This window comes from Ornithorhynchus anatinus, chromosome 4, assembly GCF_004115215.2.
Source record: "Ornithorhynchus anatinus isolate Pmale09 chromosome 4, mOrnAna1.pri.v4, whole genome shotgun sequence".
NCBI lineage: Eukaryota > Metazoa > Chordata > Mammalia > Monotremata > Ornithorhynchidae > Ornithorhynchus > Ornithorhynchus anatinus.
In genome coordinates, this window is record NC_041731.1 from 71920135 (window position 1) to 71933277 (window position 13143).

A 13143-nucleotide genomic window follows, 5' to 3' on the forward strand; every position below is an offset into this window, starting at 1 on the left:
TCCCTCCCAAGCTGCTGCTGCTGCCCAGCACATGTGAGTTTTGACTTGTAGCAGATTGCCTTCCCCTTACTAGTCACTGCCCAAGCTAGGAATGGAATGGGTAGGCCTCTGTTTGACTTTCCCTCCCGTAACTGAGATTGGTAGACTACTGAAAAATCTCCAGGTGTGACCCTGAGAGGGGTAAATTATTAATTATATGATTTAATAAGGCTGATTTTTGTCTTTCCCCACTACAAACATAAGTGTGTAGTTTTTCATGACTCAGGAAAGAGTGATAATTGTATCTTGGCCCACAAAGGAGGAAATTCACTCATGTACTAGCACTCATGAAAAAGTGCTAATTCACTCAAGTACTATGCTTGAACAGAGGTATTCAGAGAACATACCAGGTAGTTTTAGCCACACTATGCCCACAGCTGTGAGCATCTCTAATATTCCTTTTAAATAAACTTCCAGAAACATCTCTGATGACAGCTGCTCAAGCAGCATTTCTCATGACTCTCATGCCATTTCCCCAGAAACTCCAGTTCTTGCTCTCAAATCTGCCCAAGTCACCTACACCCTTTGCTTCCTCCTCCATTAGGGTGACTAAAGTTGCTCTGTAATCATAGATCTGGAGGATCCATCCTGGTATAGGCTCTCCAGCAGTGCTACACAATCGCTGATTTAACTCAGCTAATTCTGTCCCAATATAATCCCTTGAGGTCATAATAGGAGACTACCCATGGTCTTAGTAACCACAACCAGGGCCACCCTGGGGTCAATTCCACAGTCAAGAGTGTAATCTGCTTTGTCTGGCTCCTCATCAGACCAGATGCCTTCACTCCCACAAGGGTCACACACACCTGTAACAACTGCATCTAATTTTCAGATGCCAGTTGAGCTCAACCACCTTAATGGCTTCGTCAGCAGCCCTTAGTAGGTTTCTCCTATGATACAACCAGAAACCTTTGCAAAATGTTACAGCCAGACCCAAGCCCACAATAGGGTTCCAGGTCGGTGCCAACATTCCAATACTGGTTTAACCCAGCCCCAAATCCCATGAGGGAAGTAGGAGAGGGAAGAATTGAGTAAGAAAACTAGCTAACCACAACACAATAAACACCAGACCATAGTGAACAACATCCACAAATCCCTTCCTCATCACCATTTTATGCCACAAGCCCCTGGTTTGTACCAACCAGGACTTTCCTGGACCGGGTTAGCCTCTGAGCCAAGTAAAGAGTCAAACTAAAGCTCCAGATTTACTGTGGAAAGCTTTACTTAGATTTTTAACCAAGGTGCAGGGGATTAAGACATGAACTCACTCCAACGAGAGTCTGGTCCCAGTCTGCAGGTCAAGAGAAGAGACCTGTCCCACTGATCCCATATCAACTGGTTCGGAGAAGTTCTTGAGGGCTCGACTACACTCCAGTCCATGCTGAGAGTATGGCCCACTGATGCTACAAGCCTCTACACACTACTTCTGCCCTCGTGGTTCAAAACAATCACCTTTTATCAGCTTTAGGTGTCACAACTGTGACTCCAAGTGGTAGCCATTAATTGATCCATGGTACAGAGACAGAAGATCACATCTCCCTCCGTTCCCCACCCCAATGGGGTGACAAAACCTGTCCTGAAGTAGAGCAACCAAGTTATTTTGCTAATTTCTTCTTCTTCTCTGTTGTTGTCCATGGGATCACAAACATTCCCTTGTAAAGCGGCTTGCTGAGGGCTCACCAAAGAATGCTATTACTGCAACTAAGTGTGCACGTGAAAATAGTGTTATATGAGTTAATAAATTTAAATGATCCTCACAATTTGTGTATGTGCAGAGGGAAAGCTGTCATACAGGAGGAGTGCCTTTTAATATCAGTAACTTTTGGCAATCTATATGGAGTTTTGCAAAAGCTAAAATAACCTTTATAATGCTTTATATTTGGGGAAGATTTTTATATTTTTGTATAAATTTAAATATGTAATGTGCCTTTACTATTTGATTCCTTTAGAGAGAATGTGGAAGTTGTCTTTATTATTTCATTCCTAGAAAATGTTACCTCAAAGAGCACCTTCTCACTATTGGTGCCCCTCACCTATCATGTCTGGGACCCTACCTTTTTTCATCTACTCCTTCTGTGGGTACTAGAGGAAAATGTGGCTGGGTCCTTCTATAGATTTAGCCAGGTGCTCCAAAACATAAGGCACAGAATAGCTGAAGCTATCACAGAAGGGGACATATAACTAATTATGAATCATTTTCTTATGTCTGAAGAAGTCTGATGAATTCTGCGGAAACTTGATGACAAATCTAAAATAGCCAAGGTTTTACAATGACGTACTCCTGGAAATAACTATAAACAACTGGCATTTCATTATCAATAAAGAGGTGACTTTAATCATAGAATTCTACCATTTACAATCCACTGATGGTCTTGGAGAAGCAGCGTGGCTCAGTGGAAAGAGCATGGGCTTTGGAGTCAGAGATCATGGGTTCGAATGCCAGCTCTGCCACTTGTTAGCTGTGTGACTGTGGGCAAGTCACTTAACTTCTCTGTGCCTCAGTTACCTCATCTGTAAAATGGGGAATCAGACAGTGAGCCCCATGTGGGACAACCTGATTCCCCTGTGTCTACACCAGCGCTTAGAACAGTGCTCTGCACATAGTAAGCGCTTAACAAATACCGACATTATTATTATTATTAATGATGAAGCATTTAAAAAAAAATTCTTGGTATTTACCCATATGTCGGAGTGGCAAAACTAATTCGATTTGAAATTTGATTTGAAGTGTTCATCAACAATGAGAAAATGCTGCATTTTTTGATCCTTTGAGTGATCCTTAGTTACTCACAAATTAACTGTAGGATTATGGATCATTCAAGTATCATTAATATCAGCTCTGCCTCCCATCCATTCTCAAGCTCAGTTCTGGGTCCTCTTCCATTCTCTGTCTTCTCCCACTGCCTTGAAGAATTCTTTCATTCCCATGGCTAAGACTACTCTCTCTTCATTCATTCATTCATTCATTCATTCAATCATATTTGTTGAGTGCTTACTATGTACAAACTACTCTACTAAGTGCTTGCCTGGCTTAGTGGAAAGAACAAGGGTTTGGGAGTCAGAGGTTGTGGATTCTAATTCTGAGTCTGCTACTTATCAGCTGAATGACTTTGGGAAAGTCACTTAACTTCTCTGTACCTCGGTTACCTTATCTGTAAAATGGGGATTAATACTTTGAGTCCCACATGGGGCAACCTGATTACCTTGTATCTACCCCAGCACTTAGAACAGAGCTTGGCACAGAGTAAGCACTTAACAAATACCATAATTATTATTATTACAATACAACAATAAGCAGACACATTCCCTCCCCACAGTGAGCTTATGGTGTACAGGGGGAGACAGATATTAATATAAATAAATAAATAAATAAATAAATAAATAAATAATTTATGAACATAAGTGCTGTGGTGCTGGGAGGGGGGATGAATAAACAGAGCAAGTTAGGGCAATGCAGAGAGGTGTGGGAGAAGAGGAAAGGAGGACTTAGTCAGGAAAGGCCTGAATAAGACTTTGAAGGGATCATGTGGATGATTTCTAAATCTATATCTACTGCCCTGATTTTATCATTTTCTGCAGTTTTGAATTTATTCATGCCTTCTTCGTCTCCAGTCAATATTTTAATCTTGACATTTCTAAAACAGAACTCCTCATCTTCCCACCCAAACCCAGCTCCCATACAAACCCTGCTCTCTCAACTTGCCCATTACTGTAGGCAGCACCGCCATTCCTCCTTTCTCACAGACTCATATCCTTGGCATTATCCTCGACTAATCTCTTTAATTCAACCCACATTTTCAGTCTGTCACCAAATCCTGTCATTCTACCTTCACAACATAGTTTGAATCTGATCTTTCCTCTCTATCCAGACTGCTACTGTGTTGAAGCGGGCACTTATCATAGTCCTCTTTGACTACTGCATCAACCTCCTTGTTGACCTCCCTGTCTCTTGTCTGTTTCCACTCCAGTCCATACTTCACTTTACAGGCTGGATCATTTTTCAAAAAAAAAACCCCAAAAAACATTCAGTCCTTGTCTCCCAACTCCTCGAGAACCTCCAGTGGTTGCCCATTCACCTCAAATATCAAACAGAAACTCTTTACCATTGACTTTAAAGCACATAATCACCTAGCCCCCTTCTATCTTACCTCACTGATTTTCTTCTAGAATCCAGTAATAATAATAATTATGGTATTTGTTAAAGCACTTACTATGTGGCAGGCACTGTACTAAGTGCTGGGGTAGATACAAGCAAATTGGGTCAGACATAGTCCCTGTCCCACATGGGGCTAACAGTCTCGATCCCCATTTTACAGATGAGGTAACTGAGGCACAGATAAGTTAAATGACTTGCCCAAGGTCACACAGCAGACAAGTGGAGGAACCGAGGTTAGAACCCCCTCCCCATTGCCTCACTTTGCTCCCTCATTACCTACCTACATACTCTATCTCAATCTCATCTATTTCTCTCACAACCCCTAGCATACATCCTGCCACTGACCTGCAATTGTCTCTCCCTTCTTATCTGACAGACCACCATTCTCCCTACTTTTAAAGCCATCCTAAAATCTCATCTCCTCCAAGAGACCTTCTCTGACTAAGTCCTCATTTCCCCTATTCCTCCCTTCTATGTCATCCTTGCACTTGGATTTGAACACTTTATTCACTCCATCCTTGGTCCCATAGCACTTGACTACTTATCTGTAATTTATTTTCATATCTGTCTCCCACTCTAGACTGTAAGGTCCTTGTGGGCAGGGGACACATCTACCAACTGGGATGTATTGTACTCTCAAGTGTTTAGAATACAGTGCTCTGTGCACAGTGATTATTCAGTAAATAAATGAATGATCAATTGATTATATTTATATTTTAAATTCAAGAAATATTTTAGCTTCTGATTTTGTTTTTTAAAATGCAGGGTTGTGATTCTGAACATCATAGGGAAACCATGGAATACCACAGTGAGTAAACACAAGCCAAGGGCAACATCAACTGCTGGGACGGAGAACTTACTTTAACCCCAGATCATAATGGAAAAAAAGATTCCAAAGTCTTTTTTTCAGGAAAAATAAATCATTGCTGACATTAAAAGTAACAAGGAATTGAATAAATGGGGTAATGGACATTCATTTGAATAAGGGTCCAAAATGCTAGATTTGCTGCTTGAATCAAAATTTTTAAGGTAGAGGAAAGTTGAATAGGATTTGCCATACGCCATGACATGTGGAAGTCATTTTTAAGGTTTTTTTCAATTTTGTATTATGTTAATCAAGGTTTGCTTTTACCCAGGGTGCTTCTGAGTGCTGTTGCTACTGCCTCTTCAGCAATAGTTCATCCCATCTCTCCCTTAAACTTGATTGTTTACAGCAGTTGCTTTGCCATACTCCCATCCCAGAATGTTTGCTTAGGTTGTTTTTCATGTAACAATGATACTTTTGTGTTAATCCATAAACTGTTCAACAACAAGCACTGTTTGCTACTTTTAGTTGAGGATATGGAACAGAATATTTCTATGTATTCATCAATCAGTGAATCAATGAATCAGTGGTTTTTACTGAACCTTTATTTGTACTAAACTACGCACTTGGGAAGGTGAAATAGAATAGAGTTTGTAGACATAGTACCTGACCTCAAGGAGTTTATTTCTTGGCAACAAGTAGCTACTGGAGCCTCAACTACTTCATTCCCCACTGTTGACTGAGATATTTGCATCCATCAAAATTGGTATCTTTTCTCCTAGTCTACTAGCTGGAGCAGAAATATCCATGTATCCTCTAGAGGGTCAAAAATTACTGTGTCATTTTTGATGAGCCCAACACCAAGGAATTGGGATCATCATTCTTAAACATGCAGCTCCTTTGATGCCTTCAAGTCATTATTATTCAATTTCTTCTCAGATGACAAGTTCTTCATGAGTGTATCCTAAGGTTGAGTTGGTGGAACCTATCTTACTGGAATCAATTATTGTCTTACAACCCCTCAGTCTCGGATTTCTCACTAAGACTTTCTTGAGTTTAAGAATTCCAATCTAACTCTAGGTCTCAATAAAGCAAAAATTTTCTCAATAAATCCCACTCTGAACACCACCAATTGTCCAGTTCACCAGCACAGTTCCTATGTGACAGTTAGAAGTCATCATGTATAAGCGTCACCTGATAGAGGAAGTTAGGAGTGATCTGTTCTTCAGAAAATAGCGTTTATGTGGTGTGCTGATAGTGTCATTTTAGTCATTGATAATTTATCATTCAGAATGGAAGCAGGGACAGTGTTTGTAAGTTCATTTTAAAAGCCAAATTAAATAAAAAAGAAAAACATAAAAAAAATAAAGCAAAAGACCAAGCAACAAGAAAAAGAATAATGTTTAGTCCTGAAACTTAAACATCTCATCAGGTAGAATTATCATTCTATATAGGAATGCTTGTGGAGTAATGTTTTAATATTTTTTGTGAAATGCATTTTGGACTAGATGCCCTGTTGCTATATCAGTTTCTCTATTCTCTGTCCTGGTTGGGAAATGTTAATCCATTCATCTTTCATAAAGGACATTAGGGACTCTAAATAAATTAATTGTGGTATTTGTTAAGCGCTTACTATGTGGAAAGCACTGTTCTAAGCACTGGAAGATACAAGGTGATCAGGTTGTCCCACGGGGGCTCAAGGTCTTTATCCCCATTTGGCAGATGAGGTAACTGAGGCCACAAGGTCACACAGCTGACTAGCAGCAGAGCGGGGATTAGCACCCATGACCTCTGACTCCCAAGCCCGTGCTCTTTCCACTGACCCACGCTGACTCTACTGAGTCAACAGTTCACATTTCAATTTAAAACAAAACAAAACAAAAACCCTTGAGTTGTTCTGAATCTGAAAGGAATCAAAGAACATATAGTGGATTAGATGAACAGTGTGCCCCTCATTCCAGTCTGAACAATCTACCACCCACCCACTTGGAAAAGTTTATAACAAATCCCATCAGACACTTGGGAGAATCTAGCCTGAAAAGGGAATGGCTAAAGTCTTGATACTCAGTCTTTCAAAACTACAATATTATTTTAATTGGGATCCATGAGAGAGTTTCAAGAAACTCTCTCTTGCCACACAGTGACTAGAGGATTCCAACAAACATGTTCCCTCTTTTTTTCTAATATAAAAACAAAAATGTATTCAAGTGAAAACTTGTCACCTTATTTCACCCTATACATGTGTGTGTATATGTATGTATAATGAATTGGGAAAAAGATTCATTAGAAAGAGATTCATCCAGATATTTCAAACTGATGCTACTGTGTTAGGGAACTGTGCTAGTAGAGCCTTATGTAAATACCCTCTTACATGCTAGCTGATTTCTAAATATATCTTACATTATCATTTTATTTGTTAAGTGTTTACTATGTGCCAGGCAATGTACTAAGCACTGGGGTAGACAAAGGCTAACCAGGTAGGACACAGTCCATGTCCCTCATGGGGCTCACAGTCTTAATCCCCATTTTAAAGGTGAAGTAACTGAGTCACAAAGAAGTTAAGTGACTTCCCCAAGATCACACAGCAGACAAGTAGCAGAGCTAGGATTAGAACACAGGTCCTTCAGACTCCCAGGCCTGTGTTCTATCCATTAAGTCTTGCTGCTTCTCTAAAATAAGACTGGGTACACTCCTCCCAGATGGGGCTCACAGTCCAAGTAGGAGGGAGAACAAGTATTGTATCTCCATTTTGCAGTTGAGGAAACTGAAGCACAGAGAATTGAAGTTACTTGCCCAAGGTCACACAGCAAGCAAGGGGCAGCATCTGAATTAGAACCCAGGTCCTTTGACTCCTACAATGGGGCTTTATACATTAGGCATGCTGCTTCAAGCAGGGCAACCTTCAGTCAGTTCTCCTATAGTGTGGGAGTTGCATTTCTGAAGAAATATGCATTACATAAAAGTCACACTTTTCTTGGCACAGCAAAGAAGGGAAAACCACTTCCTCTGAAACACAGTGTTGTAATAGCCAGACAGAAGGGGGTTGTGAGAAGAATGTTCAGTGATTGAACAGTAGCATTCTATCCAAACTGTTTAATGAAAACACATCCTTGCAGAACTAACTGTTTTGCTCACTTCCATGTGAGAAATTCTGAAACTATTTTCTTATTACTGCCAGCTCCTGAAGTCATCATAACCTATGACCCTAGACTGTAAGTTCCTTGCCAGCAGGGAACATGTCTAACGTGTGTTATATTGTAGTCTCCCAAGTGCTTAATATATCATTCTGCACACAGTAAGCACTCAATAAATATGACTGATTGACTCTTCCGAGCAAGGTCCCAGGCCACAGTTCTTTGCAAATTGAACATATCAGGAGCATAGGAACTGTGGCACTATTTCATTCATTCATTCATTCACATTTATTAAGTGCTTACTGTGTGCAGAGAACTCTAATAAGTGCTTAGGAAAGAACAATACAATAAACAGTGACAATCCTGCTCAAAATGAGCTCACAGTCTAGAGATGGGTGGGCAGACATCTATACAAATAAATAAAATTACAGATGTATACATATGTGCTGTGGGGCTGGGGAGTGTGGAAAGAGTAAAGGGTGTCACAGAAGGGAGTGGGAGATGAGAAAAAGTGGGGATTAGTCTGGGAAGGCCTCTTGGAGGAGAGGTACTTTCAAATAAGGCTTAAGGAGGGGGAGAGGAATTGTCTGTTGGATTTGAGGAGGGAGGGTGTTCCAGGCTAGAGACAGAATGTGGGCCAGGGGTAGGTGGTGAGACAAGCAAGATCAAGGCACAGTGAGAAGGTTGAAGGTTAGCACCAGAGGAGCAAAGTGTGTAGGCTAGGTTGTAGAAGGAGAAAAGTGAGGTGAGGTAGAAGGGAAGGAGATGAAGGAATGCTTTAAAGCCAGTGGTGTGGATTTTTTGTTTAAAACAGAGGAAGATAGGCAATGACTGGAGATTTTTGAGGAGGGCAGTGACATGTCATGAATGTTTTTGTAGAAAGATTATTCGGGCAGCTACGTGAATTATGGACTGGAGTGGGGAGTGAAAGGAGGTTGGGATGTCAGCAAAGAGGCTGTTGCACTAATCTCTATGGGAAAGGATGCGTGATTGTATTAACATAGTAGCAGTTTGAATGGACAGTAAAGAGTGGATTTTAGGGGGAGACTAATTGTCTGTCAAGTATGAGAAGGGAGGGTGTTCCAGGATAGAGGCAGGACATAGGTGAGAGATCTGCTGCAAGATAGATGAGATCGAGGTACAGTGAGAAGGTTAGCAGTAAAGGAGTGAAGTGTGGGGCTGAATTGTCATAAGAAAGTAGTGAGGTAAGGTAGGAAGGGGCAAGGTGATTGAGTGTTTTAAAGCCAATGGTGAGAAGTTTTTGTTTGATGCAGATGTGAATGGGCAACCATTGGTGGTTCTTGAGGAGAGGAGAAATGTGGTCTGAACATGTTTGTAGAAAAGTGATTTGGTCAGCAAAGCAAAGTGTGGAATGGAATGGGGAGAGATAGGAGGCTGATACAGTAATAAAGGCAGATTAGGATAAGTGATTAGATTAACATGGTACTAGTTTGGATGGAGAGGAAAGGGCAGATTGTAGCATTTGTTGGGAAGGTCAAACTGACAGGATTCAGTGGTGGATCGATTATGTGGGTTAAATCGGAGAGCTGAGTCAAGGATAAGGGCAAAGTTATGGACTTGAGAGACAGGAGGGATGATGGTGCTGTTTGTAGTGACTGGTAAAGCAGGGTAAGGTCAGGGTTTGGGTGGGAAAATAAGGACTTCTGTTTTAGACACATTATGTTTGAGGTGGGAGGAGGACATACTGTATAAATGTCTTGAAGGAAGGTGGAAATATGAGACTATAGAGAGAGGGAGAGAGATCAGGGCAGGAGATGTAGATTTGGGAATCATTTGCATAGAGGTGATAATTGAAACTATGTAATAATGTTGGTATTTGTTAAGCGCTTACTATGTGCCGAGCACTGTTCTAAGCGCTGGGGTAGACACAAGGGAATCAGGTTGTCCCACGTGGGGCTCACAGTCTTAATCCCCATTTTACAGATGAGGTAACTGAGGCACCGAGAAGTGAAGTGACTTGCCCAAAGTCACATAGCTGACAAATGGCCGAGCCAGGATTTGAACCCATGACCTCTGACTCCAAAGCCCGTGAGAGAGTGGGTATGTGGAGAATAGAAGGGAACCCATGACTGAAGCCTGAGGGACACCTACAGTTAGGGGGTAGGAGGCAGAGGAGGCCATAAAAAAGCCTGAGAATGAGTGGCCAGATTGATAAGGAGAACTAGGAGAGGACAGTGTCATTAAAGCTGAGGTTGGATAGTGTTTCCAGGGGAAGAGGATGGTCAAGTGTAGAAGAGGATGGTCAACTGTGTCAAAGGCAGCTGAAAGGTCAAGGAGGATTAATGTGGAATAGAGGCCATTGAAATTTGTCAAGAACGAGGTCATTTGCGACCTTTGAGAGGGCAGTTTCTGGAGGGGGTCCAGGAGAGAATTGGAAGAGAGGAAATTGAGACAGCGGGTGTAAACAACCCACTCAAGAGTTTAGAGAAAATGGTAGAAGGGAAATTGTATGATAACTGGAGGGAGCCACGGGATCAAGGGAGGGGCTTTTTAGGGTAGGGAAGACATGGGCATGTTTTCCAGCAGTGAGAAAGACATTGGAGAGCAAACTATTGAAGATACCAGTTAGGAAGGGTAGAAGGGCGAGGGAAAGTGTTTTGATAATGTGCAAAGGAAGATTTTGGGATGTGCAGGTGGAGGGGGTGGATTTTGACAGAATTTTATCTATCTGGGTCCCATTTTCCAGTTGTAAAATAGTGGTAAAAAGACCTTCTTTTATGGTATTTGTTAAGCACGTACTACATGCTGGGGTGGGTACAAGACAGTCAGGTTGGACACAGTCCATGTCCCACAAGGAGCTCACAGTCTTAATCCCTATTTTACAGATGAGATAACAGAGGCACAGATAATTGAAATGACTTGCCCAGGGTCACACAGTAAAAAAGTGACTTAATTGGCATTAGAACCCAGGTCCTTACTGACTCCAGTAAACCATGCTGTTTCTCTGTTGATGTCCACTAGACTGTACACTCCTCTGCTAGATTGTAAGGCAGAGATTGAGCCTACTTACTCTAATGTACTCTTTTAGTGCTTAGTACAGAGTTTGGTACACAATATGCAATCAATATACCATTGATTGACTGAAGTACTGTGAAAATACTATGGAAAAAAACTTAAAGAATTGATTTACAAATTTAAGATTTGATTCATTAGGTTTCAGGTCCTTGAAGGCAAGGATCTATGTTGTTTATTTCCTTGAACTCTCCCATGCTATTAGCTTGGTAGCTGAAAGATAAATTGATTGATGGAATTTCCTACTTGTATAAAAGAAGTGTGTGAAGAAGGTTCACTGTTGGCTGCTACTATTCACCTAGAGATAAGAGTTTTAGTTGGACAATATATTTTCCCGGTTCCTTGTTGAAGACCTGGACACAGGAGTGAATGTGCAGAAGAGTACAGGAGATACAAACCTGTGTGTACTCAGCATATTCTTGGAGAAAACTTAGTTGGCTGAAATAAATGCCCTAGTCTATTCTTCCTTCTATTTTTGTTATTTAATTTTATTTTTAATTACATTTTGATGGTTTCAAGTTTTAGATAGTGAGAGCTAGCCCTCATTTCCAATTCTGCTTTTGGTTACTAGTTGAATTTTCCTCTAATACAGATCAAGAGAATGATAATTATCTCTTGTAAGAAAAAAAATGAGTTCTTATCCTGTCTTTTCACTTGTCTGCTTTGTGACCTTGGATAATTCACTTCACTTGTTTGTGCCTCAGTTACCTCATCTATAAATTGGGGATTAATACTGTGAGCCCCTTGTGGCATATGGACTATATCCAACCTGGCTTTCTTGTTTCTACTCCAGCACTTAGTATAGTGTCTTGCACTTATTAAACATTAACTAAATACCATAAATAATAAATAACAATAATAAAAACCAATAATAATAATAATCAGCTGAATTGAGGTAAAACTATCATTGTTAAATTTCATTCCCTGTTTCTGATTAAACTTTATGTTATTTCTCCATCTATAGTTTTGTCTCTGACCATTTTCTATCTAATGACTAATAATTATAAATATTTTTTAAGTGCTTATATGCCATACACTGTAGCAAACAATAGAGTAGATACAAGAGAATCAGGTTAGGCATAGTCCCTGACCTATAAGGGTCTCATAGTCTAAGAAGTTTATTCATTTCTCTTTCATGTTGATATGAAATAAGTATATGCACATCTGTAAATTATTCAGCATCTGTCTCCTGGTGTAGACTGTAAACTCATTGTGGGCAAGGAACATGTGTAAGCACTAAATACCCTTGAATGATTGATTGATTGATTGATATGGGCTGGTTGTTAGTAACTGAACTGCAGCTCTCCTTCATTAATGCTGTCATTTGAAAAATGATATCAGGCATATTCTTTTCAGAGGAAAAATGATTCTGTGATTCCATCATAAATCAAGTAAACACAGCAAACAATTTCTTTTGAATTTGAATGTATGAGTAGGATCAAATTATGTTTCAGCCCAATAACCTCATAAAAAAATTCAGTGCTACCTTTTTTGCGAATAACAGATCATTGATTGTAAGTTCTCTGAAGGCAGAGTCCATATCTTTGACCTGTATTATGTTTACAAGTGTCTAGAATACTGCTCTACATACAGTAAAAGTTCAATCAGTACCACTGAAAAACTGAATAAGAACATTACATTGAGGGATAACATTGGACATTTCTGTTGTTTGTGGGGGAGCCAGTATTAGAACCCAGGACTTTCTGACTCCCAGGCCCGTGGTCTATACACTACACTATGCTGCTTCCCATATGGCATATATTGTGTGCATTGTACTGTGCTAAGTACTTGGTAAAGTACAATACAGTAGAGTTAGTAGGTAGTTCCCACAAGGAGCACTTGGTCAAGGTTGTTGCGTGAGTTAGTGAATGTAGAGTTTATACATTGGTTGTCTTGCATGCAGTCTGGTGGCTGATTTCTTTAAGTGAATTGTGTTGTCTTTAGTCAATTGTTGATTCTGTCTGAACAATATGGTG